A 25,386-nucleotide genomic window follows, 5' to 3' on the forward strand; every position below is an offset into this window, starting at 1 on the left:
ACGTTTTTCATATTAGGTGCATTGTGCTGCCACCTACTGGCAGGTACTCCATATGAGCGACCTCAGTACTCATTAGACATCGTGAGGGAGCAGAATGGGGCGCTCCGCGGAACTCACGGTCTTTGTACGTGGGGTGTCACTTGTATCATACGTCTGTACACGAGATTTCGAAGCTCCCAAACATCCCTGGGTCCACTGTTTCCGAGGTGATACTGAAGTGGAAAGGGGAAGGGGCACGTACAGCACAAAAGCGTATAGGCCGACCTCGTCTGTTGCCTGACAGAGACCGCCAACAGTTGAAGAAGGTCGTAATGTGTCATAGGCAGACGTCTATCCACATCGTCACACAAGAATTCCAAACTGCATCAGGATCCGCTGCTCAAGTTCTGTGACAGTTAGGCGGGATGTGAGAGGACTTGGATTTAATGGTCCAGCGGCTGCTCATAAGCCACACATCCCGCTGGTAAATGCCAAACAACGCCTCGCTTGGTGTAAGGAGGGTAAACATTGGACGACTGAGCAGTGGAAAAACGTTGTGTGGAGTCCGTACACAATATGGCGATCCGATGGCAATGTGTTGGTATGGCGAATGCCCTGTGAATGTCATCTGCCAGCATGTGTAGTGCCAGCAGTAAAATTCGGAGGCGGTGGTGTTATGGTATGGTCGTGTTTTTCATGGACTGGGTTTGCACACCTTGTTGTTTTGCGTGGCATTATCACAGCACAGGCCTATAATGATGTTTTAAGCACCTTCTTACTTCCCACTGTTGAAGAGCAATTCGGGGATGGCGATTGCATCTTTCAATAAAATCGAGCACCTGTTCATTATGCACGGCCTGTGGCAGAATATTTACACGACAATAACATCCCTGTAGTGGACTGGTCTGCACAGAGTCCTGACCTGAATCTTATAGAACGCCTATGGGATGTTTTGGAACACCGACTTCAGGCCAGGCCTCACCGACCGACATCGATACCTCTCCTCAGTGCAGCTCTCCGTGAAGAAGGGTTCGCCATTGGTAACGCCGCTTCCTTTGGACGCAAAGCTGAAAATATAAAAATAGTACCCAAAACCCAATACAAGCTCCAAACCCAAGATCCAAATTTCATAAAAAAAGGAAACAAAGTCCCACTGTGATAGCATCACTTGAATAATAGTAAGTTTACTGAAGGGAAACAAAAAGTAATAGAAAAGAATTCCTGTATAAAGTAACTTAGTATTTTTGCAAAAGAGAATAAAATAGAAATCGTTTCGTATCAAATTAAAGTAAAAGTACATCGCAAAGTAGTGTACTTATAGATCACGGAGCAGAACAAGTGACGTCAAAGACTAATCCTTTTGAATACTCTTTGAGGACACCGCCAAATAGAGAAGATAAAGTTATACATTGTTAATGTGCTTTAAGCGCTTGCTTGATAGTGTCGTAACTTAACGTGTGCTCTGGTACGTAGGCGATACGAGATTGTTTTTACATTTTGGAGATTTTCAATCTGCTAGAAATCAGTATTAGTATCGAATTGCGAGAAAATACTCAGATTTCGCTAAAGCAACTGGTGAAATGTGGATCTTATAGAAAACACCTTGACTGAAATTTAGGTAACTAATTCCATCCAGCTTAGGGAAAGGTTACTTCTTTAAGACAATGATAGGATGTGCTTAGACTATAATAAACCAGCATAACGTGAATTTACCGTGTCTGACATTTATTTCGAACCAAATAATATTACGTGCTTACGAAACATTTTATCAGTGCAACGATACAGATTACTAACAGAGCGCTGCACATATAGCTGTATATTCTTTGCCGTTCTAAAAAAAGTTATCGTACTGATTCAGACTATTTGGCTTACGTAAACTAAAAGCTTTAGTGGAGAAACTATTGCTGTATATATACTCCTGGAAATGGAAAAAAGAACACATTGACACCGGTGTGTCAGACCCACCATACTTGCTCCGGACACTGCGAGAGGGCTGTACAAGCAATGATCACACGCACGGCACAGCGGACACATCAGGAACCGCGGTGTTGGCCGTCGAATGGCGCTAGCCGCGCAGCATTTGAGCACCGCCGCCGTCAGTGTCAGCCAGTTTGCCGTGGCATACGGAGCTTCATCGCAGTCTGTAACACTGGTAGCATGCCGCGACAGCGTGGACGTGAACCGTATGTGCAGTTGACGGACTTTGAGCGAGGGCGTATAGTGGGCATGCGGGAGGCCGGGTGGACGTACCGCCGAATTGCTCAACACGTGGGGCGTGAGGACTCCACAGTACATCGATGTTGTCGCCAGTGGTCGGCGGAAGGTGCACGTGCCCGCCGACCTGGGACCGGACCGCAGCGACGCACGGATGCACGCCAAGACCGTAGGATCCTACGCAGTGCCGTAGAGGACCGTACCGCCACTTCCCAGCAAATTAGGGACACTGTTGCTCCTGGGGTATCGGCGAGGACCATTCGCAACCGTCTCCATGAAGCTGGGCTACGGTCCCGCACACCGTTAGGCCGTCTTCCGCTCACGCCCCAACATCGTGCAGTCCGCCTCCAGTGGTGTCGCGACAGGCGTGAATGGAGGGACGAATGGAGACGTATCGTCTTCAGCGATGAGAGTCGCTTCTGCCTTGGTGCCAATGATGGTCGTATGCGTGTTTGGCGCCGTGCAGGTGAGCGCCACAATCAGGACTGCATACGACCGAGGCACACAGGGCCAACACCCGGCATCATGGTGTGGGGAGCGATCTCCTACACTGGCCGTACACCACTGGTGATCGTCGAGGGGACACTGAATAGTCCACGGTACATCCAAACCGTCATCGAACCCATCGTTCTACCATTCCTAGACCGGCAAGGGAACTTGCTGTTCCAACAGGACAATGCACGTCCGCATGTATCCCGTGCCACCCAACGTGCTCTAGAAGGTGTAAGTCAACTACCCTGGCCAGCAAGATCTCCGGATCTGTCCCCCATTGAGCATGTTTGGGACTGGATGAAGCGTCGTCTCACGCGGTCTGCACGTCCAGCACGAACGCTGGTCCAACTGAGGCGCCAGGTGGAAACGGCATGGCAAGCCGTTCCACAGGACTACATCCAGCATCTCTACGATCGTCTCCATGGGAGAATAGCAGCCTGCATTGCTGCGAAAGGTGGATATACACTGTACTAGTGCCGACATTGTGCATGCTCTGTTGCCTGTGTCTATGTGCCTGTGGTTCTGTCAGTGTGATCATGTGATGTATCTGACCCCAGGAATGTGTCAATAAGGTTTGCCCTTCCTGGGACAATGAATTCACGGTGTTCTTATTTCAATTTCCAGGAGTGTAGACTGTAATCATTATTAGTGCAACAATAGCAGTTTGTATGCATCTACGTGTAACTGTGCTCGTACACGTCGGGGAGCATATGGTCACTTGAGCTGGCCAGCACAATTAATACGCACTCGGCATCAATATGGTGCAGCAGGACATACTTATTTTTGTAACGCTCCTTATCAGACAGTATACAGACATTCTACCGCTAGCTCGTCGGAGCACGAACTTCATCAACGAGCATTTTCAATAGAAGAAGCAGTTACAAATTCCCCAAGAAACCTTCCAGCACGTGACTGAACGTATACCTGCAAGAGTGGGAGCTGTCATTCAGTCAGGTGTCCGGATACTTTTTAATCACATAGTGTGTATGTATGACACTTTTTGTGAGGCCCAGTTGTAATTTTACAGTTAATATACAACCAAATCTTCATCTACATACATACTCCGCAATCCACCATACGGTGCGTGGCGGAGGGTACCTCGTACCACAATTACCAACTTCTCTCCCTGTTCCACTCCCAAACAGAACGAGGGAAAAATGACTGCCTATATGCCTCTGTACGAGCCCTAATCTCTCTTATCTTTGTGGTCTTTCCGCGAAATGTAAATTGGCGGCACTAAAATTGTACTGCAGTCAGCCTCAAATGCTGGTTCTCTAAATCTCCTCAGTATCGATTCACGGAAAGAACGCCTCCTTTCCTCCAGAGACTCCCACCCGAGCTCCTGAAGCATTTCCGTAACACTCGCGTGATGATCAAACCTACCAGTAACAAATCTAGCAGCCCGCGTCTGAATTGCTTCTATGTCCTCCCTCAATCCGACCTGATAGGGATCCCAAACGCTCGAGCGGTACTCAAGAATAGGTCGTATTAGTGTTTTATAAGCGGTCTCCTTTACAGATGAACCACATCTTCCCAAAATTCTACCAATGAACCGAAGACCACTATCCGCCTTCCCCACAACTGCCATTACATGCTTGTCCCACTTCATATCGCTCTGCAATGTTACACCCAGATATTTAATCGACGTGACTGTGTCAAGCGCTACCCTACTAATGGAGTAATCAAACATTACGGGATTCTTTTTCCTATTCATCTGCATTAATTTACATTTATCTATATTTAAAGTTAGCTGCCATTCTTTACACCAATCACAAATCCTGTACAAGTCATCTTGAATCCTCCTACAGTCACTCAACGACGACACCTTCCCGTACACCACAGCATCATCAGCAAACAGCCGCACATTGCTATCCACCCTATCCAAAAGATCATTTATGTAGATAGAAAACAACAGCTAACCTACCCCACTTCCCTGGGGCACTCCAGATGATACCGTCACCTCCGATGAACGCTCACCATCAAGGACAACGTACTGGGTTCTATTACTTAAGAAGTCTTCGAGCCACTCACATCTTTGGGAACCAATCCCTTATGCTCGTACCTTAGTTAGGAGTCTGTAGTGGGGAACCTAGTCAAAAGCTTTCCAGAAGTCAAGGAATATGGCATCCATCTGATACCCTTCATCCATGGTTCGCAAGATACCATGTGAAAAAAGGGCGAGTTGCGTTTCGCAGAAGCGATGCTTTCTAAAGCCGTGCTGATGCATGGACAGCAACTTCTCTGTCTCAAGGATATATATATATATATATATATATATATATATATATATATATATATACACAGGGTGAGTCACCTAACGTTACCGCTGGATATGTTTCGTAAACCACATCGAATACTGACGAACCGATTCCACAGACAGAACGTGAGGAGAGGGGCTAGTGTAATTGTTTAATGCAAACCATACAAAAATGCACGGAAGTATGTTTCTTAACACAAACCTACGTTTTTTTTTAAATGGAACCACGTTAGTTTTGTTAGCACATCTGAGCAAATAAGCAAATACGTAATCAGTGCCGTTTGTTGCATTGTAAAATGTTAAATACATCCGGAGATATTATAACCTAAAGTTGACGCTTGAAACATTGTCCTCACTTCATTGCAGGGGCCCAAACAGCTGCAACATACATCGCGTTTCTACAGAATGATCTGCCAACGTTGCTCGAAAATGTCGCACTGGAAACCCGTCGACGTATGTGGTATCAGCATGATGGTGCACCTGCACATTCCGCAATTAACACTAGGCTGACCCTTGACAGGATGTTCGACGAGCGTTTCATAGGACGTGGAGGACGCATAAATTGGCCAGCCCGTTCTCCTGATCTGACACCTCTGGACTTCTTGCTGCGAGATACGTTAAAGGAGGATGTGTACCGTGATGTGCCTACAACCCCAAAGGATATGATACAACGTATTGTGGCAGCCTGCGACGACATTACACCAGATGTACTGTGGCGTGTACGACATTCATTACGCCAGAGATTGCAATTGTGCGCAGCAAATGATGACCACCACATTGAACATCTATTGGCCTGACATGTCGGGACACACTCTATTCCACTCCGTAATTGAAAACGGAAACCACGTGTGTACGTGTACCTCACCCCTCATGGTAATGTACATGTGCGTCAGTGAAAAAGACCAATAAAAAGGTGTTAGCATGTGGACGTAAAGTGCTGTTCCAGTCTCTTCTGTACCTAAGGTATATCACCGTTCCCTTTGGATCACTACGTAATTCGGTTCTCTCCGATACACACGATCGAACAGCGGAGGAGTGGTACTCAAGCGTCAACTTTAGGCTACAATATATCCGGATGTATTTAACATTTTACAATGCAACAAACGGCACTGATTACGTATTTGTTTATATGTTCAGATGTGCTAACAAAACTAACGGGGTTCCATTTAAAAAAACGTAGGTTTGTGTTAAAAAAACATACTTCCGTGCATTTTTTTATGGTTTGTAGTAACCAATTACACTAGCCCCTCTCCTCACGTTCGGTCTGTGGTATCGATTCGTCAGTATTTGATGCGGTTTACGAAATATATCCAGCGGTAATGTTAGGTGACTCACCATATATATATATATATAACGCCCTTGTATCCCCTAACTTGAATGGGAAAGGGAACTTTCGCGTAAGGTAACCATCTACAGACATCGTAGATACATGAAAAAAAAATTAAAGAAAATAATAGTAATCGGGCGAAAAAGTTAGAAATCGCGGAGCTACCTACTCTGCCGTCACTCCGGGTGCGGACGCAGCGCCCTAAAAGGCATCTGAAGTACTTAGAAAATTGTGAGTGTCAGTTTTTCACAAACGCTCGAGTATCTACGGATAAACCGAGACGCCTGATCGTTTATCTTCCATTGAGGGAAGTTTCTGGGAAATCCGGTTATGGCACTTGACGTGTTCTCCTCCTGGGCGCATCCAGCAACCAATAAATAGGAAAAAAGATATATATAAAGTATTCACGGGTTGTCAGCCGAGTAGCATCGTCGTCTCGTAGCAACGTTTCGATGGAATCCGAAGATGATGGAGACGCATTCCATCGAAACGTTGCTACGAGACGACGATGCTACTCGGCTGACAGCCCGTGAAGACTTCATATATGAAATTCGCCGAGAAAGCCTGCACTCGCAGGAAAAAAGACGTTTCTAATGGATCAAATCAGATGTTCCCAAGGTGTTTACATCATCTGATGGGGGATGTGCCAGCGGTTAGGATACTCGTCGCAGTGTGCATGACAAACACTGCGCCATGTTATGGTGATGCTGGTGTTGAGAGAACGCCATACTCGCCACCGATGCTGTCGTATGCGCGCCTGGCGAGAGCGGAGGGTTAATAAGAGTGAACGAGGGCGGCTCGCGGCAGCCCCTGGGTGGCCCGGGTGGCTTTCAGCTTGTGGGGCTCGTGCCGCACAGGCAGTGCCCTAGCAGCGGCCGTGTCAAAGGCTTAACCGGGAGCCGGGGTGGGGGGGGGGGGGGGTGCTGGGCGGGGGCGGGGGCTGCTGCGAGCGGAACTTCATCAAAAGCTGCCGCGGCTCGTAATTACAACTGCCGTGCGCACGACGGGCGGGCCCGGCATCTCAGATGGCGATGTGTATAAGTTCATAAGCACGGCGCGCCGCGCTGCGTGTGGAGTGTAGAGGGGACGTGAGCACCGTCGAGTCTGGCGCAGAGCTACTACGTGTAGAGAGCAGGCTGTCTGCTAGAGCTAAACGCTGCCGGGAACGGCTTCTGGCAGGCAAGGGCGGCGATTAGAATTCTGTATTCAATAAACACCGAGGTCACTGTGTAAGTAGGCTGTTTAGGTTTTTATATTGGTAACGCCACGTAGCGCTCTGTATGAAAATCACTGGCTGTGCTGTGTGCAGTCTGTGGTTGGGTGGCATTGTTCTAATATTCGCTATTGTAGTGTTGGGCTGTTGGCTGTTAACAGCGCGCAGCGTTGCGCAGTTGGAGGTGAGCCGCCAGCAGTGGTGGATGTGGGGAGAGAGATGGCGGAGTTTTCAGGGCGGATGATCTGGACGTGTGTCCATCAGAGACAGTAAATTTGTAAGACTGGGTGTCATGAACTGATAGATATATTATGACTTTTGAAAACTATTAGTGTAAATACATTGTTTGTTCTTTATCAAAATCTTTCATTTGCTAACTATGCCTATCAGTAGTTAGTGACTTCAGTAGTTAGAATCTTTTATTTAGCTGGCAGTATTGGCGCTCGCTGTATTGCAGTAGTTTGAGTAACGAAGATTTTTGTGAGGTAAGTGATTCATGTAAGGTATAGGTTATTGTTACTCAGGGCCATTCTTTTGTTGGGATTATTGAAAGTCAGATTGCGTAGCGCTAAAAATATTGTGTGTCAGTTTAGTGCTGATCAGAATAAGTAAAGAGAGAAATGTCTGAGTATCTTCAGTTTTGCTCAGCTGCTTGAAAATCAAATAACGTAAGGGGTTTATCAGCACAGTAATTCACTGATTTTTCTAAGGGGACGTTTCAAAAATGGTTCAAATGGCTGTCTGAGCACTATGGGACTTAACATCTCTGGTCATCAGTCCCCTAGAACATGGAACTACTTAAACCTAACCAACCTATGGACATCACACAACACCCAGTCACCACGAGGCAGAGAAAATCCCTGACCCCGCCGGGAATCGAACCCGGGCGCGGGAAGCGAGAACGCTACCGCACGACCACGAGCGGCGGACTGGGGACGTTTCAACTGTAGACGAAGCATTGTCTCGATTGATAGAATGTGAGAGACGTACCAAATTACCCAGGAAGAACCTAAAGTAAGATGAACGTTCGGGCGTTTTCTCTTCCTGTTTTTGAGTCCAGTGTAGTCCTGCGCTCTACCAAAACTACGATTCGGTTGATTTTGTACTCTATACTACAAATAACGTAATAAGTTCTAGGATTACCAGTAGTATTGGTAGAGACGGCCGGGAAAAATACGTAAATGAATGAGTAAGACAGTAACTGGGAGCCGACGGCTTCTCTTTGTCTTTTTGTTTGTTTGCTTTGCACAAAAATAGAAACGCACATTATTCAGTGTTAGCCCAATGTGCATTTCCTTACAGAATATAAATTCCCATTTATAAGCAATAATAATAGCTGATCGCGTAACTTCTGCGCTGTCATGCGACCAACATTTACATCTACATCTACGTGATTACTCTGCTATTCACAATAAAGTGCCTGGCAGAGGGTTCAATGAACCACCTTCATGCTGTCTCTCTACCGTTCCACTCTCGAACGGCACGCGGGAAAAACGAGCACTTAAATTTTTCCGTGCGAGCCCTGATTTCTCTTATTTTATCGTGATGATCATTTCTCCCTATGTAGGGGTGTGCCAACAGAATGTTTTCGCAGCCGGAGGAGAAAACTGATGATTGAAATTTTATGAGAACATCCCGTCGCAACGAAAAACGCCTTTGTTTTAATGACTGCCACTCCAGTTCACGTATCATGTTTGTGACACTATCTCCCCTATTTCGCGATAATACAAAACGAGCTGCCCTTCTTTGTACTTTTTCGATGTCATCCGTCAGTCCCACCTGATGCGTATTCCACACCGCACAACAGTACTCAAGAATAGGGCGGACAACCGTAGTGCAAGCGAACGGTGTACTCGCCTTAGTAGTAGCAGCAACTAGCGGTGCGCTCTCGCTGACTGTCTGAGCTGTTCTAACCAAACAAACAAAAGCAAATACTTTTGCTGCAAATGCTGTTAGCATGCGCAAACATACATAAAATTACTATTGTTGTTTCATACTCAATAGAGCGTTCTCCATCAGTCGGAGGTAAGAGATACCTGTTATTATTGATAAATGCGAAAGCTGTGCATGAATAGAGAAACATGTTTCATGTAAGTTCGACGAAATGTTAAGCATTGTTTGACAATTTTCTTTTATTTTAGCTTAATTTTGAGGAATTGAGTTTTATAGCAAAAAAAAAATGGTTCAAATGGCTCTGAGCACTATGGGACTTAACTTCTCAGGTCATCAGTCCCCTAGAACTTAGAACTACTTAAACCTAAGGACATCACACACATCCATGCCCGAGGCAGGATTCGGACCTGCGACCGTAGCAGTCCCGCGGTTCCGGACTGCAGCGCCTAGAACCGCAAGACCACCGCGGCCGGCAGTTTTATAGCACTCTATGCTAAATTTATATTGTTTTCACGTTGCAAATCAATTGTTTTTGAATAAAACCTGAATTAAACATTTAGAATTTCAATTTTGTTATAAATACTGTTCAGCTTTAAGTAACACACAGGAGGATAACTGTGTAGAATGAAAATGTTCCGTAGGTTAGCCAGCCGTTTATAAATCCTCACCCAGTTTCTAGACTTATCACTGCTTCCAGTTTTTAGGGTATTCAAGCAAGATACAGATCGCACATGTAAAGAAAGCATCTTCATGACGTAAAACCCGTCAGGTATGCAACACACGTAATATTTGGAAAACGCGGGTAAGACCTGAACTGACCAAAGCGACTAAGAAAACAACCATGTCTGTGTTAGGCTATGGTAGTTTTACAACTCTAGTTCAGTATCTTTCCTACTGCGCCACCATAACGTCGATTCCTACGGGGCATCTGGGCCGAACGAATCACTCCTTTGTAAACCATGCACTGTGAGTATCCTGGGTAGGGCCTTTAGAGGTGCCAATCAATGTAAGAAGTTGCAAATGAAGCATAGTCTTTGAAACATTAGTTAAGGAAATTTTCCAGGGTACACATTTTTAGTGGCTAACAATGAAGTTCAGTTTAAGAGGGACCTAAGGGACTTCGAGGTCGCCAACCGCTTCTACACCATTGTTGGATTTCTTAGCAGAAGCAAGCAATGTGTATGTGTTACTAATAATACAAAATAATGTGAGAATTAGAACAGTGCAATCGCTGTAAAGAAATGTTCTGAATTTACTTTTCTATTTGATAAATTATCCTAAGCATTCAATGCACGGAACATTTTTATATTTGGTGTCCGCCCCCGGTAGTTGAGTAGTCAGCACGACAGAATGTCAATCCTATGGGCCGGGTTCGATTCCCGGCTGGGTCGGAGATTTTCTCCGCTCAGGTACTGGGTGTTGTGTTATGTTAATCATCATCATTTCATCCCCATCGACGCGCAAGTCATCGAAGTGGCGTCAAATCGAAAGACTTGCACCCAGCGAACGGTCTACCCGATGGGAGGGCCTAGTCACACAACATTTTAATTGTATGTTTTGTGAAAAATAATTTATCGCCTTTTAAATGAATATATGTTTAAGATTCTTTTTTACTTATTCCAGATCCGTGAGGACCATTTCATTTGCAATCTGTGCAAGTGACATTAGTATATTTGTTTATATTTTTAAACAGTTACTCTGTATTCTTGTTTTTCTGACATGTTCTTCATCCTGGACGATCTGCTCACTACGGATCTGTTGAAAACTACATCTCGTAATCTACCCATATCGTCACACGCTAATAGCATTATGCAACAAGAGTGGCGTATTGTCGAAAGAGACCCATAAACTGCACACAAATCTATCGTGAAATTCTGGTGTTATATGGACCAAAATCAATGCCGCGTCCAGCAATAGTGAAATGGTGCCAACGACATCGACCGCATATGACCAATGTCCAGGCAGTCAAGGAACTGATTCGCAGCCACTGCAGAGTGAGTACTGCGGACATTGGTCAGCAGATGCTCATTTCATTAGAGAGTGCTCATTCCATCTTCCCACATCGTCTGCAGTACCGTAAATCGCGCTCACGCTGGGTTCGGTGATCACCGTCACGTGAACATCAAAACGCGAGGTTTCTGGACGTCCTTAAGCGTTACTCCGCGGAAGACAATGGTTTCCTAAGCCGCACAAATATGAGTGGGGTTGTGTGGGTGCAACGTTTCACATCTGCTACAAAGAGAGACTACGAAATGGAGACACACTGTAACCTCTCCCTGTCTAATCGGCCTACTGGACTGCGATATAACTGACCGTGATCGCATATGCCCAATGAAATTTTACAGCAAGGCCATAGTTACCGAAGGAAAATTACGCCGGTTAGTTTGAGGAAAGTGTACAACAGACACTTCTGCAGGGAGTATCTATTTTAAACTCAAGATAAATACAGATGATAATTTTGAAATGGGTAGAATATGATGCATTCGGTCACAAACAGCACGGGCGTGGAGGGGTGGGGGGGGGGGTGGGGGGGTGGGGGAGAAAGGTACCACGTAATGTTTACTGCACTGATTAGCTAAAAAAGGGATAATTAAACGGTCACCAGCCTGCTAGGGCAATAAATATCCACAATCTTGAGAAAGTTAATAGCAAAGAACTTTAAGCAAATAATCATTGGCGTGGCACAGAAGGTTGTCACGGTTTTCCACAACACAACAGTTTAACAGAAAATAAATGAATCAGAAAGCACTGAGTTCGCAATTACTTATCCTGAAATACTAAATTTTGGTAGTGAAATTAAATGAAATAACTGTTTACATTAATGACTGGTTTAATTTAAACTTTGCTATGTAAAAAAATAACTTTCAGTAACTTCAGTGTAACGTAATGCGAAATTTAGAAAAGGGTAAGCAATTTACTTCTGTTTATTGAGAGACTGAACAGAATTTACTTTAAGCAAATGAGCAATTCATTTTACTTTAAAAAAAACAACAATAAAATACATACCAAGCCAGCAGAAGTCACTCGCTAAGCTAAATACTGAATAAATGAAATTGCACACTCTTTTTTGTGCTAAATCTTTAGTTATCAGTTTTGTCAGTGAAATTTTCCTTTACTTTAAGTAGCCTCCGTTATGCAATATTAGAATGAACAGTTACTGAGGCAGAATATTTAGACTGAAACGGGTCATTAGCAAACACACAAAACTGGCAGTAAATAGTTAATCAGTTTTAATATTCTTACGACATTCGGTGACTGCATGGAGAGGGACACTGCTTGTTAATAATGTCTGAGGACAATGACAACACAGGTATCCTAAAAGCTTTAACTATTCCAGGTTACTATTCAGGTTAGCCATACTTTGTGAAACAAATGTCGCTGGGTAATGCCTACGTAAGTTTCCAATTTTTCATTAACAGTCTTGCGATGTTGTAGCTGTGCGGACGACGAAAAATGTAGCCCACTGCAATGATGAGCTGCCGTTGTTGCTACTGCTGCTGTTCGAGAACACTGAGTCGTCTCCAGAGCCACGGATAATTATGACACAGGCAGCAGTTGGAATTGCAGCTTCCTCTGCCAGTCCACTCCTACCGCGCTCTCAATACTAGCAGGTTAACGAATCAGGCGCGTTTACACTTGAGCGAGCATGGCTGCGCACCGCGTCGGCGGGAGTACCCTACAAATACTTGCACACTCTTTTATAACTCAAGGTGCTCTGCCTCCTCCCTGCTCGCAACGCAACAGACTCTCCAAACGCAAAGATAAACAACGGCAGAGTTACTGCCATTTCGTCGTCACTATCGATACACTTATATACACAGGTGGTCCATTGATAGTAACCGGGCCAAATATCTTACGAAATAAGCACCAAAGAAAAAATTACAAAAAACGAGACTCGTCTAACTTGAAGGGGGAAACAAGATGGTGCTATGTTTGGCCTGCTAGATGTCGCTGCCATTGGTCAAACGGATATCAATTGGTTTTTTTAAAAATAGGAACCCCACTTTCTTTATTACATATTCGTGTGATACGTAAAGAAATATGAATGTTTTAGTTGGACCACTTTTTTCGCTTTTTGATAGATGGCGCTGCAATAGTCACAAAGGTGTAAGTACGTGGTATCACGTAACATTCCGCCAGTGCGGACGGTATTTGATTCGTGATACATTACACGTGCTAAAATGGACCGTTTACCAATTGCGGAAAAGGTTGATATCGTGTTGATCTATGGCTATTGCAATCAAAATGCCCAACGGGCGTGTTCTATGTATGCTGCTCGGTATCCTGGACGACATCCGAGAGTCCGGACAGTTCGCCGGATAGTTACGTTACTTAAGGAAACAGGAAGTGTTCAGGCACATGTGAAACGTCAACTACGACCTGCAACAAATGATGATGCCCAAGTAGGTGTTTTAGCTGCTGTCGCGGCTAATCCGCACATCAGTAGCAGACAAATTGCGCGAGAATCGGGAATCTCGAAAACGTCGGTGTTGACAATGATACATCAACATCGATTGCACCCGTACCATATTCCTATGCAACAGGAATTGCATGGCGACTACTTTGAACGTCGTGTACAGTTCTGCCACTGGGCACAAGATAAATTACGGGACGATGACAGATTTTTTGTACTCGTTCTATTTAGCGACGAAGCGTAATTCACCAACAGCGGTAACGTAAAGCGGCATAATATGCACTATTTGGCAACGGAAAATCCACGATGGCTGCGACAGGTGAACATCAGCGACCTTGGCGGGTTAATGTATGGTGCGGCATTATAGGAGGCAGGATAACTGGCCCCCATTTTATCGATGGCAATCTAAATGGTGCAATGTATGCTGATTTCCTACGTATTGTTCCACCGATGTTACTACAACGTGTTTCCTGACAGAATGGCGATGTACTTCCAACATGATGGATGTCCGGCACATAGCTCGCGTGCGGTTGAAGCTGTATTGAATAGCATATTTCATGACAGGTAGATTGCTCGTCGAAGCACCATACCATGGCCGGCGCGTTTACCGGATCTGACGTCCCCGGATTTCTTTCTGTGGGAAAAGTTGAAGGATATTTGCTACCGTGATCCGCCGACAACGCCTGACAAAATGCGTCAGCGCATTGTCATTGCATGTGCGAACATTACGGATGCCGAACTACTCGCTGTTGAGAGGAATGTCGTTACACGTATTGCCAAATGCATTGAGGTTGACGGACATCATTTTGAGCATTTATTGCATTAATGTGGTATTTACAGGTAATCACGCTGTAACAGCACGCGTTCTCAGAAATGATAATTTCACAAAGGGACATGTATCACATTGGAACAACCGAAATAAAATGTTCAAACGTACATACGTTCTGTATTTTAATTTAAAAAACCTACCTGTTACCAACTGTTCGTCTAAAATTGTGAGCCATATGTTTGTGACTCTTACAGCGCCATCTATCTCGAAGCGAAAAAAATGGTCCAACTGAAACATTCATATTTCCTTACGTACTACATGAATATGTAATAAAAATGGGGAATCCTATTTTTAAAAAAGCAGTTGATATCCGTTTGACCTATGGCATCGCCATCTAGCGGGCCAACCAAAGCGCCATCTGGTTTCTCCCTTCAAGCAAGACAAATTTCGTTCTTTGTAGTTTTTTCGTTGACGTTTATTTCGTGATATATTTGGTCCGGTCACGATCAATGGACCACCCTGTATAATTAAAATCAATTATATACAGTCAAAAATAAACGCACTATTACATCAATTACGTATTAAATATAATTTCTGTAATAAAGCTTACAGCCTCGGAATAAGAAGTACAGTACACGTTATCAACGGATATTAAACGGCGTAAATTTTGGATGGTGTAGAAAGTATTTCCTCTGCATTTTCGGTGTTACAACGCCTCCTCGCCTGCGCGGAAGGGATGCAAAGCGGTAGGGTCTGCAGGGAAGGTGATGACCACTGTTTCCTTCGACTCTGAAGTAGTTGTGCACAAAGAGGGCATAACAATTAACCCTTACTGTGTAAAGCCTGGCCTACACATAATGTTTTGTCGTCCGTCTTGTATGATCATGCAAGGCTGGAGACAAGACTGACACAAATCGCTCAGCTACACCCTTCAAACTTTCACTCAATCTTTTGCTCAATCTTCCACTCAATCGTTCCGAAACAGTCATAGGGGAAGAACGGTTCGTGACGACGTGTGTGCTATGTGCATTCAAAATGAAGAAGAAAACAAAGTCTATGCGTCGGTCACGATGGTCCTGCGATTGGTAATTGAAGAGAGGGACTTCCTCCCATGCGAATTTTCTTCGAGAACTGCAGAAGGAACCATAAAACTGGCGAAATACTTTTTGGACATAGAAAAGTGTTTAAAACTGGGCACGTTTGTAACTCCAGAAACAGAAAAAGAAGGTAGTGCATTAGGGCGGCTATCAGTCCGCACGGGAGACTCATAGCAACGTTGAGGCTTTTAGCGTTGGCAGGAGCTACAAGGCTCTCGAAATGCCCATTTTTTTATGAGGGACGCAATAAATAATGGTTGTTGGCCCCGAAAATTAAAAGTTACTGGCAGAAGTAAAGCTGCGAGGACGGGGCGTGAGTCGTGCTTGGGTAGCTCAGTTGGTCACCGGCACGGTAGCTCAGCGTGTTCGGTCAGAAGGTTAGCAGCCCTCTGTAATAAAAAAACTGAGTTAATCGATCAACCACGAACTTAAACGGATGTCTTACAACGTCCGCCCCGAGCAGATGCAACGAACGAAAGCGAACAAAAAAAAAAAAAAAAAAAAAAAAAAATTTGGTAGAGCACTTGCCCGCGAAAGGAAAAGGTCCCGAGTCTCGGTCCGGCACACAGTTTTAATCTGCCAGGAAGTTTCATATCAGCTCACACTCCGCTGCAGAGTGAAAATCTCATTCTGGAAAAGTGATTTTTGTTTCTTGACTCTGTCTCACAATCTTCTATGTCTGACAGTGATTGTCGACATTCATGAAGAAAACTATATCGAAGTACCACGGGAAGGGTTATATGTATAAATTTCTTCCGTTCCAGCTCCTGATCTCATGGACGCTTATATTTTCTCACTCCCTTTACTGTAAACTGTTAGAAATGAGTTGACCTTTTCGGTGACAATCTCTTCTGTCGCTTCACGATCTTCTTCCATCTACTTATTAAACAAAATGGCGTATACCTAGTTCTTCAGAGGCTAGGAGAATTTTAGTACGGCTTAAAGAAATCCGTGAGTCCACAGTATCAAGTCGACCAATCTGTCACTACATGCGTTAAAATGACAGTCGGGACTTCCAGCGTCACCGAGAGTGAACTGGCGGCGGAGGTAAGTTTGAGGCATAAGACTGACGGGCGTCTGCACGCACAGGCCTTTCCACAGTTTTGCATGTACACAAAACAAGAGCCCACCAGCCATTTGCGACTTTGTCAGACTTCATTAAGTTCATGTAAGACTCTCAAACTACCGACTACACATAACAATTCATTTCACAAATCTAGTATGATCATGCAAGACTGACGACAAAAAGTTACGTGTAGACCAGGCTTAACAATGACATCACTGCATTTTTTTTTCTGTCCAAGCTGCGTTATGACTAGAAGGGCCTGCCATCTTATTACTTTATGCAGAGCGCAGTGCTCCACACAGACCTTTTAGCCAGTAGCCATGGCCACCACCGTGTGACAGAACTGTGCTGTGCACTTGAGGCCACGCGCACTGTTGGCCATGCAATACCACGTGGGGGGTGGGGCTGCGGGAAATTCCCTTGTCTGCACCTCGGTGTCGTTTTTTATTTACTTACAGCAATTACACTTATTTTTTAAACAATAAAAATACAGAAATTTAGAAGTAGATAATTATAAATTTACGGAATAATTTAAGAATAGAAGAAAATAAAACAGGAAAGAGTAGATATAAATATCCATTCACCAACACCACGTGGGGAATGTGACTTGGTATTGAACTTCAAGTCCACCGCCACATGTGGTGCTACCCACTTCAACTCTATCTGTTCAGTCCATACGGATCCAGTCTATGTCGATATTCCTTGTAAGAGTGCTCTGTGATGTTTGTTAGGCCACATAACCACCACTCCTACTAGGTTAGTTAATAAACATATTCTGCATACCTTTGGAAGAATATTCCGCCTCAACGCAATCTAATCAAGTTATTTACCGTTCCTACACAGCAGTAGGAGAAATTACAAGCCAGCACTAACCCATCATTAATCTGGTAAAGACATTTATTTAGAATAAAACGAGACTTTTTGAGTAGTGGACCCATTAACATTGTATAATTGTGTAATATGTATGATTTTTTTGTTGTGTGTTTGCACTTTTTGATTTTTCTTGTCTACCTTATATTAAATTTATATTAGGTTCATGTTATTACATTTACAATGACGTGTTCATTTGTGTACCTACTTAACAACGTTGGCTACAGGTTTGACGTGGATTCTAGACAAATGTCTATCCACGGACTGATCTAATTATTCCTACTTTTAATTAGAATTATTAATTACACACTAAAGAGCCAACACGACGTGGCATGGACTTGACTGATGTCTGAACTAATGCTCGGGGTACTGACACCATGAATCCAGCAGGCTGTTCATAAATCCGTAAGCGGGACTGGTACAGCACGTTGCAAGGCATCCCTGATATGCTCAATAGTATTCATATGTGGGGAGTCTGTTGGCCAGCGGAAGTATTTAAACTCAGAAGAGTGTTACTGGACCAACTCTGTAGCAATTCCGGACTGTAGCAATTCCTGCTGGAATTGCCCAAGTCTATCGGAATGCACAGTGGATAGGAATGGATGCATGTGACCAGACAGGAGGCTTACGTACGTCTCAGCTGTCAGGGTAGCATCTAGACGTATCAGGTGTCCCATATCACTCCAACTGCACACGCCCTACACCATTACAGAGCTTCCACCACTTTGCACAGTCCCCTGCTGACATGCAGGGTCCATGGATTCATGAGGTTGTCTCCATACCTGTACACGTTCATCGGCACGATACAATTTGAAACGAGACTCGTCCGAACATACTTCCAGTCATCAATAGTCCAACGTCGGTGTTACGGGCCCAGGCGAGGCGTAAAACTTTGCGTCGTGCAGTCATCAATGGTACATGAGTGGGCCTTCGGCTCCAGAAGCTCATATCGATGACGTTTCGTTGACTGGCTAGCACGCTGACACTCGTTGACGGCGCAGCATTTTGCGAAAGGGTTGCACTTCTGTCGATTTGAACGATTCTCTTCAGTCGTCGGTGGCCCCGTTCTTGCAGTATCTACTTCCGGCCTCAGCGATGTTGGAGATTTACTAGTTTACTGGATTCCTGATATTCACGGTACACTCGTGAAATGGTCTTACGAGAAAACCCCCACTTCATCGCTAGCTCGGAGATGCTGTGTCCCATCGTTCGTGCGCCGACTATAACACTACGTTCAAACTCGCTTAAATCTTGATAACCTGCCATTGTAGCAGCAGTAACCGATCCAACAACTGCATCAGACACTCGTTGTCTTATTTAGGCTTTGTCGGCCGCAGCGCCATATTCTGCCTATTTACATATTTGTGTAGTTGAATACGCTTGCCGGCACCAGTTTTTTGGCGCTTCAGTGTAAGATATAAATGACAATTATTGATTTATGTTCACTTGAGTAGTTGTGCATCTATGTCACGTCAGAATTGTAGCTGTCGCTCGTTTGATCGTCAGTTACTCGAGCTATCTACGTTAGCCTGTGTTCGAATTCTGCAACTTCTGTATTGATGAGTCTGTTTCTGTACATCGTGTTCTGCTTTTGAGATATTTTAGGCGGTTGCCATGTGTCCATGTATCTTATAGTGTAGTTTCAGTTATGTGCCTGTGTCCAATGCATTTCAAAAGGAAGTGTTCTGAGGAATGAATTTCCCTGCACATGTGACGATTGCTTTCTAAAAGCGACATGCTCTGCAGGTGCAAGGGGAAGGGCCATGTTCAGTCACAAAATGAACCATACCTCGGCCGAGGTTGGGATGGCGGAACTATAAACGCTGCATGAAGTTCGGGAAAATGAACAGACTAGACGGCGCGGATCACTCTCGTTCCGTTCTTTTTGCCAAGTATCCACACACCAGTTTTTTAGTTAACGTCTACCTTTTGTGTGCTGCACAGTGACCTGCGACATTCTCTAAGGCCTACCCATCTCCAGGCGGTATACTGCAGACATATTTGATGGATATACCGATAGGGCATTTTCCAAGCACCACATTCAGCAAATCGATTCATGTGATGCCTAACGCCCTAGATATTGCAAGTAGCCCCCGGATAACAGTGATGCTGTTCGTTACCGGAGCGAGCCTGTGTGCCCATGCTCAATAACGACTCCAAAAATGCAGAATGGTACGTTCTTAAGCGTGTGTGGTAGTCTGTATCGTGTCGAATTTAATGTTGCTAGTTTATGAAGCACACTTTCGGCTTGTCACGTATGTTCGTTGAAGTCATGTCGTTCGGCAGTGTGTACCCCAATATATCTATTTACTATGAAACTTCCTGGCAGATTAAAACTGTGTGCCCGACCGAGACTCGAATTCGGGACCTTTGCAAAGCCAAAGGCAAAGGTCCCGAGTTCGAGTCTCGGTCAGGCACACAGTTTTAATCTGCCAGGAAGTTTCAAATCAGCGCACACTCCGCTGCGGAGTGAAAATCTCATTCTGGATCTATTTACTAGTTTGCGTTTCATGTTTGTGTTGTTTATCACTGGACAATGCCATAAAGAACGAGCAGCGTGGAAAATTACGGAAAGCCAGTGTTCTCCTGCAAGACAATTGTAAACACCACACGGCGTGCATCACATAACGTTTGTTTCAACGTTACCGATGCGAGGTACGAGTTGAATGCAGTAAAAACAATAAAACGCACAGAACGTTCATCCAGTCATGTGAAACTGTCAGAAAAGTACTTCTTTGAGATGTTCTACAGTTCGTGCATCACGTGGGCTTGAATATGGTTTAAGTTGTTAAAGGGTTCATTCTTCGTATAAATTTCTGTTCGTTGTCGTTTTGTGATAGGTTCGCATTGATAGGACTGTCTCTTCACCCATCATGATTTTTTTTGAGAAAATAACTACACCCCTTGTTTCATTTCTATCAAGTCACCGTGGGGACACGTCATTGCTTTTTCTTTCAGGAGTCAGAGATTGTCGGCTAAAATTTGCTCTCACTTTCTCTTCTTCAAAACATTCTGGACAATCACGGAACAGTTGATTCAGAGATTTTGTTCCATTGCGGTTTGTGCCACAACAGCGTTACATTACGAACGTTCACTAACTACTTAACTCTGGCTACTCACAATTGGTAGAATGCACATCTGTTGTCTAAGAATTTTTAGCATATTGCAGCCCCGTCAGCAACTGTAATAGACTAATATTTTGAAGAATCAGCCTCAGTTGCGCAAATTTTCTGGTCTTTACCAGGTTTCAGCTAAATTAATCTAGCTTTCTCATAAAATTACTATAACATGCCAGAGTAAGGCAAAGTCAACATTAAAATTAAAATCTGTAGTACCGTGGTACCATGTCGAATTAAAACTACTTAACTGAAGTCCAGCCCCAGCATCTCTTCACCACGCGGTCGGTTGTGAGCGGCAACTACGTTGCTTCTGAAGAAGGGTAGATTAATTTAGCTGAAACCTGGTAAGGACCAGAAAATTTACACGACTGAGGCTGATTCTTCAAAATATTGCATCTGTTGTCTACAATAGTAGTTCAAGCTGCCGCCATGAAATATACAGGGTGCGTTAAAAAATGTATACACAGTTTGAATTGACATAGACAATTTATTTCCAGTTCTACAAGATTATATATCTGTGAGAAAGTAATGTTATGTTTCTTCAACAGGTGGCAGCAGTGGCAAGGAGATAACTGCAACGTGGCGGACGTGCGTTTGAGCTTTGAAGCGCGGAAGCAGATAGTTAAGTGGTACTGGAAGTTTGAGAATGTAGCTGCGATTCGAAGACAGTGGAGAAGTGAGTATGGTACAGAACCACCTTCAAAGTTAACAATTACACGTCTACGAGACAAATTCGAAATTCATGGAACAGTGTGTGATGTGCATAAAGGTCGATCAGGGCGACCTCATACAGTACAAGTGATGATTCCACAACTGCGGTCTTGAACTGTTTCAGCGTTCGCCTCAAAAATCTTCAAGGCAAGCGGCACGTCAGAGTAATGTAAGTGTTAGTAGTGTGCTACGCATTGTGAAGAAAGGCAAGTTTCGTGTGTACATTCCAAGGCTGGTGCAACAGCTAAGTGACGACGATCCAGATCGAAGGTTATAACTTTGAGAATGGGTTTAGGAGATGGTGAGACGTGAACCGGGATTTATGGGAAGCATAATTTGGTCAGATGAAGCCCAATTCAAACTCAATGGAACTGTCAATAGGCACAATTGTGTGTACTGGGCTGAAGATAATCCTCACGTTACAGTTGAAAAGGCTGTGAATTTGCCTGGTGTAAATGTGTGGTGTGGTTTGTCTGCAAGGGGACTCATTGGGCCTTTCCACTTTGAAGGTACTGTTACTGGAGAAACGTACCTAAAAATGCTTGCTGACTCCATATTCCCTGCCATTCGTGCATTTTACGGTAATGATGAGTTTTATTTCCAACAAGACGGCGCCCCGCCGCACTATCATAGGGACGTACGAGCATACCTGGATCATAATGTGCAAGCCCAGTGGATAGGACGCCGGGGACCAATCGAGTTTCCTGCACACTCTTCAGGCCTCACACCGCTGGATTTCTTCTTATGGGGCACAGTAAAACATGAGGTGTACAAACGTAAACCACGTAACCTGGACACACTTTGGAATGAGATTCAGGCGGTGTGCGCAGAAATCTCATTGCACACTTTGGTGCGATGTACGGAATCAGTGGTGACTCGTACTCAGAAATGTATTGATGCTGAAGGCCACCAGTTTGAACATTAATCACATTTGCAAAGTACATTTACTTTTCCAAATGGACTTTAAGCTTTCCATTTCCATAAATTTAACATTCTGTGCAAAGCTTCATGGGATTTTTACACTGGTTTCCACTTCGCGACCGACCGAAACTTTCTCTCCGAACAGCCCTTTTATATCCACTGAAACGCCAAAGAAACTGGTATAGACATGCGTATTAAACTACAGAAATACGTAAACTGACAGAATACTGCGCTGCGGTCGACAGCGCCTATGTAAGACAACAAGTGTCTGGCGCAGCTGCTAGATCGGTTACTGGTGCTACTATGGCAGGTTATCGAGATTTAAGTGAGTTTGAACGTGGTGTTGTAATCAGCGTACGAACAATAGGACATACCATCTCCCAGGTAGCGATGAAGTGGGGATTTTCCCGTACGACCATTTCACAAGTGTACAGTGAATTGAGGAATCCGATAAAATATTAAATCTCCGAAATTGCTACTGCTGGGAAACACCCTGCAAGAACGGGACCAACGAAGACTGAAGAGAATCGTTCAAAGGAACAGAAGTGCAACTCTTCCGCAAGTTGCTGCAGATTTCAGTGCTGTGCCATTGACAAGTGTCAGCGTGCGAACCATTTGACGAACCGTCATCGATACGAGCCTTCGGGGCCGTAGCCCCACTCATATACCCTTGAGGACTGCACTAGACAAAGCTTTATGTCTCGCCTGGGCCCGTGAACAGCGACATTGGACAGTTGATGACTGGAAACATGTTGCCTGGTCGGACGAGTCTCGTTTCAAATTGTATCGAGCGGATGGACGTGTACGTGTATGGAGACAACCTCATAAATCCGTGGACCCTCGATGTCATCAGGGGACTGTGCAAGCTGGTGGAGGCTGTATAATGGTGTGAGGCGTGTGCAGTTGGAGTGATATGGGACGCCTGATACGTCTCGATATGACTGACAGGTGACACGTACGTAAGCATGCTGTCTGATCTCCTGAGTCCATTCCTGTCCATTGCTCATTCCGACGGACTTGGGCAGTTACAACAGAAAATGTTGCACCCCATACGTCCAGAATTGCTACAGCGTGGCTCCAGGAACACACTTCTGAATTTAAACACTTTCCACTGGCCATAAGACTCTCCAGACACTAACATTATTGTGCATATCTGGGATTTCTTGCAACGTTCTGCACCAAAGAGATCCGCACCACCTCGTGCTGTTACGGATTTATGGACAGCCCCGCATTATTCATAGTGTCAGTTCCCTCCAGCACTACTTCACACATTAATCGACTCCATGCCATGTCTTGTTGCGGTACATCTGCGTGTTCACGGGGGCCCTACACAAAATCAGGCATGTGTATCATTTTCTTTCACTCTTCAGTGTATAAAATCAGTCTGGGAACTTTCTGCATGGACAGTGCATGTTGAAAAATGGTGAAGTATCTGTATCACTTGGAACAGTGCTGCGTCGAATCGAAGTTACCTGGCCTACGATAATAATGTGTAACTTACTTTTTGACGTTACCTCGTACATAAGAGCCGATCTGGAATCTAAACTGTGACCACTGCGAGTGACGGGAAATGTGTAAACCGACTGGGCCTAACGGGGCTCGCTCACACCGTGCATCTCTTTTGCTTTCCAGAATCCGAAGCTATTACTCTGGAAAGCGACTGAAAACCCGCCAGATATCTGTGAATGTTAAAGCACTGCTTCCAGGACGGTGTGGTGCTCGCTGGATTAACGACGAGAGTCAGTGTGGGTGTTTTTTAGGCGGTATTCCACATCCCACTAGATGAACAACTGGCTGGTACACTAGTGTCGCCTCAGTAACACGATTCGCAAACATTTAGAAAAGTTTCGCTCATATTTACACGTTCCGGGGGGGAGAGTGTGGGGGTAACTGGGTGGTGACGGGAAGGAAATCCCGCAACCCCTTGAATTACCCATGCCAATCCGCTAATAATCATGCCTACCCTATGTCGATGCGGGAAAAGCACAAGAAAAAGAAGAAGCAAAGTGAACTGAAGACCTGACGAGGGTGGCAATACCACCGTATTTACACACGAGAAGCATGGAGGAGTGGTATTAACGGAATATACTGCAATAACCTCATATTTGGAGCGCTCTCACACTGTACACGTCTGTAAGACAATGTCCCGCATAGCACAGCTAGCAAAAACTGGCTGGCAATTTTATTTCGTAGTGCTCGTCATATACAATGACTGTGACAATATTTGTTCTGTGTGTAGTGTACATGAATCCTCATTTCATCTGAATGACCCACTGCCCCTTTTAAATTTTATTTTAAATTTTTTCGTAAAATTAAAGCTTGACGTATCGCTTGTAAATGATGACTTGTTTATTCTAGAACCGTTTTGTGGTACCGGTCGTTGTTCAGTCGGCCGCACTTTCAAATTCGCGCGCCGCCAGTTACGCCGCCGCGTTTCCTATAGCCGCCACCGCTCCACGAGGGCGTTGCAGCTAACAATTACACCGCTGCCAATGAGATGCAAGCATTCTCTCTCCGGATCTCCAGCTGCGGGTATACTTAGCTTCGAACATTTATGGACTGGTCCTTTTTTGTGTGTTTGCCAATTGAACAAAATTTATGGACTTTCATAGTGCCAGGGCTCATCATTTACTGAACAGCCATCGATTGAAGACTATGCTGGCCGCTGCGGTCGAGCTGTTCTAGGCTCTTCCGTACGGAACCGCGCGACCACTACGGTCGCAGGTTCGAATCCTGCTACGGGCATGGATGTGTGTGATGTTCTTAGGTTAGTTAGGTTTAAGTAGTTCTAAGTTCTAGGGGACTGCTGATCTGAGATGTCAAGTCCTATAGAGCAATTTGAACGAATCTACTGTTAGTAAGCGACGCAGCAGTGAGACAAACAAAATTATGTATCATTTTTACTATTTGATATTAGATGTGGAATAACTTAATGTGTGAATTCTCTGTTCATGAACGGCATCTATCCCTCGCTGCTGTTTCCACTACAGAACCACACGGCGTGCAAAGGAAGACATAACAGTTTTACAACAAAATTCCATTCA

The sequence above is a fragment of the Schistocerca serialis genome, chromosome 9 (genome assembly GCF_023864345.2).
Source record: "Schistocerca serialis cubense isolate TAMUIC-IGC-003099 chromosome 9, iqSchSeri2.2, whole genome shotgun sequence".
NCBI lineage: Eukaryota > Metazoa > Arthropoda > Insecta > Orthoptera > Acrididae > Schistocerca > Schistocerca serialis.